The sequence below is a fragment of the Acanthisitta chloris genome, unplaced genomic scaffold, assembly GCF_000695815.1.
Source record: "Acanthisitta chloris isolate BGI_N310 unplaced genomic scaffold, ASM69581v1 scaffold21753, whole genome shotgun sequence".
Classification (NCBI taxonomy): Eukaryota; Metazoa; Chordata; class Aves; order Passeriformes; family Acanthisittidae; genus Acanthisitta; species Acanthisitta chloris.
In genome coordinates, this window is record NW_008663656.1 from 107,333 (window position 1) to 111,130 (window position 3,798).

General features: G+C 41.9%; 1 protein-coding gene across 1 annotated transcript in view; it reads left to right on the forward strand.

The window, feature by feature from the left end:
* GRK5 (G protein-coupled receptor kinase 5) overlaps nt 1-3,798 on the forward strand; it is a 55,809-nt gene that overhangs the window by 4,308 nt on the left and 47,703 nt on the right. The window lies entirely within an intron of this gene.

Genomic DNA, 3,798 nt, shown 5'->3' on the forward strand with positions numbered 1-3,798 from the left:
TTGTATGCCATTATAATGAAGACTTTAGCTTCCGTGCTCCCTTTCCTGCTTCATCTACTCACATTGATATTTACCTTTTTTCCAGGGGAGGGAGTTTAACAATTTAGTGTGAACCAGATCTACGTGGACTGTCAGAGAACGTGGCCAATTTTGGTCAAGGATAAAACAACCTGACATTTTTTCTCTCTAGCCTGACCAATGCTATTTCTTTGCACTGAAGTCACACAGAAATACACTCTCTGAAGGAAACTAGTCCTTCTGCCTCTCCAGGTTATTTCTGCTGGTGCTGTCTGGGCTCGGGGGCTGGGGTGAGAGGCATGATCTCCTCAGGTGGACTTTTCAGCTGAATGCTTCAGTAGACATTGCACTTATCTAGGGTAAAAGGATGAGTGAGCATTCATTTAATGCCATTTGTAAAAACCTTGTCTTGCTGTTAGGGAGATTTGGTTTGGTTAAGTCCCTTACATAGTATATAAACCATCTGTGTATGTGTGTCTTAAAGCTGTTCAAGGCTTTTTCCATCAGAAATGCCAGTTTGTTGATATCAACAAACTCATTAACTCAAAACGTGTTTTCAAACAGTCTAAAGGGCTCGTTTTGCCCTGCCTTTAAAGATGAAAAGTGTGGTTTCAAGTTCACTTTTCTTTTAGAAATGTGCGTTATTACGAATCCCAGCTGTTTGGGGTTAGCCTTCCAATTTTCAGTCACAGATTTTAAATCTCCAGTGGAGGCAAGTGCAAGGATAGTCATTGAGGACAGAGCAGTAACAGGGCAGAGCCTGGAGGCTGAGGAAGGAGTGAGGAGGAGGTGGAGCAGGGAGAGATTCTGGGGGAAGCAGAGGAGGGAGCTGAGGAAGTGGAGGTGTAAAATTTGGACTGGAATGCCAATAGCCTCCTGCACCTCAGGAGGTGACTCCTCTACTCCTGACTTTATCAAGAAGCCAAAATGCTGTGGTGGGAGTATCTGTTCCCAGCTCCATCTCCATGTGGGTACAAGGGACAACTCCTGTGGTCATGCCACACTGCCACAGGCAACCATCAGCTACCTGTTGTGAGAGAGTGTCCTCCCAGATCTGCAGAGAGATCTCTTTGGCTCTGTTTTTCAATTTTCACTTATTTTTAAGCCACACAGTTTCATGAGCTCAAATAATATTAAGATGAAAATCAAATACTTGAGAAAACAATGTGTCAGAACTAAAGTTGCTGATCTAAGCTCCTGTGGGATCCCTGTGCCATTGCCCTGGATGCTCTCCAGGTAGTGTCTAGTCCTCAAACCTGTTGCTCAGCTGTCCCTAAACCCATAGCCCCATCCCATGGCCAGTCACAGGCTAAATGTTGCTCCCTTTCCCAGGTGAAGTGCTTTTTCCCATCTGATCTTGCTCAGCCTATCCTGAGGGCAGCTGCTCCTAAGGGAAGGATACTTCACACCCCCATGATCCCGTTCAGACAGGGTTGCTTCTAGGGAAGAAAGAGGCACCGAAGTAACTCCTACCTCTGAAACAGCAGCCAAAAGAAAAGTTAGCAACAAACAGTGGCCAGCCCACATCCTCTTGCCATTTGGGCTGAAGGATCTGTGCCTACCCACAAAGAGCCTTCCCTGCAGCTCGTCCCATGGAGTCAGGGTGATCATAAATCCTCCCCTCATTTATGAGCTATGAATAGGGCCCTGTCTGACCTAACTAGGGCATGGAGAAGCTATTAGACTTCGGAGCAGGAGCCTTGAAACACATGCCTGGATTCATCAAAGGAATAATGGAAAATATTTTGTTCCACATGGATTTTAAGTAACGATGTTATTTCTAGCAATTAGGGATTTGCAAACTGTAGCCATGCTTTTGAGTAGTGTGGAAGAAGGGAGTGTATCTTGTGATTTAAGCACAAGACTGAGAGTTGAGGACCTTGGTGGCTTCCTAGGCAGGTGGCAGAGGGAGCATGGGGACATCCCTGTCTGTCTCCTGTAATAACAGTTCATGGCTGAAAATGTACCAGTATCTGTTGCTGAATAGCTCAGAAGTGGCACTGAAGGGAGAAATAATAATGAACTTAGAAGCAAAATGAAACAGGCTTCTCGTACAGAACTGCAGTGAAATCAACACTGTTCACAGTTGGAGCCCATGGTTCCTTCTCACATCCTCACTTGTCTGTCACTTCCCACCTTCACCACCACCGTGTCATTTTCTGGGAATGTCAAAGGCAAGTATAATTACACTTCCCTTTCTTTCCTTCCTGTCTTGAGACAGAGTGAGATCCTCTGTATATGTATGTGTGTGCATTTAGCTCTGGGTGTGCTTGGATCCCATCAGGAATTGCATTTTAAAGCACTGATCCAATTCCTGCAGTCCTGATTTGTTTCCTGTGAAGGGGTTTAAATGTTATAGGCTATCTGTGGCAAAAAGGATATCAAATTTTTTGACATCTCCCTGGTGCAATTCAAATGTCAGATGATGACTTATAATCAGGTTTTATTTGCTAGTGAGCCAATATATTACCAGGATCCAGAGTTTAAAAGCAAATGAAGGAGAGGAAATGGTCAGTATTGGATAAACTTGTTTCCTGTGAAGGGGTTTAAATGTTATAGGCTATCTGTGGCAAAAAGGATATCAAATTTTTTGACATCTCCCTGGTGCAATTCAAATGTCAGATGATGACTTATAATCAGGTTTTATTTGCTAGTGAGCCAATATATTACCAGGATCCAGAGTTTAAAAGCAAATGAAGGAGAGGAAATGGTCAGTATTGGATAAACTGTAAATAGCATTGAGTGGAGGACTCAATATGTCCTAGATGTTTCCATGCTGAGGCAGTGCCAAGGAATTTGCCTTTCTTTGCAGTCTTCTGCACAGTTACATTTAAGTACAATTCATTTTCTTTTATTAAAATACATTATTTCTGTTTTCTTTTATATTAAAACCACCTAATTCATCTGTGAACTTAACCATAAACTGTAAGGTCCAAATAGGATGCAACTTTCACCTTTACAAAACCTGTTCCTTCTGTTGCTCTTGAAATTGCTTCATCCCCTAGCAAGGAACCATGGAAAAAATGCTGTTAAGATGCTGTAAGCATTTGAGAATGTCTGTGCTTGAAGAGCTGAACTGACCCATACTCAGATACCATCTAAAAGGGCAGGAAATTAGATGAAAGATTTTTTTTAAACCCTTTTATTAAGTTTTATGAGATCATAATCTGTTCATCCCCAAAATGGTCACTAAAAGAGAAGTCCTGTACTTGTGGATTTTAGATTTTGGTGTATTTGTCTTCAGTAATAGAGGATTCTCTTTTATTTGCAGTCATTGTCATTTCCCAAACCAAATCAGATGGAGCAACCTGCTCTGTATGTGTGCAAATATGTAGCTTCAGACTTGAGCTGCAATAGCTAAATGAGCACTGGGTAGATAGATGGGGAATAACATTATTACTACATTGTGGTTTCCATGTCATTCCTAGGTCTGCTTAGCAGGGGTATCCATTTCAGCCTGCCTTTGGATTTATTGCATCCAGCTCCCAGCAGTACATACATCTTCCAGTGGGCAATAGTTCTGAAATTTTTTTCTTCCAAGTGTTTGCCAGTTCAGCCTGATTTACCTTCTTTCCTTTTTTTTTTTTAACTTCCTTCTCATTTATCATCACAGACAGCTTGTATTGGACCAGGTTATTTAATTGGTTTGGCAGGATTTTCTGGGATCCTTTTTTAAATACAGACATGAAAGCTGTGAGGCTGTCTTCTTTTTACTTTTTTTTTTCTGGAAAATATTTTGATCCAAAGGCTAAAGCTTCATATCCTGGGCAGTGCCAAGCA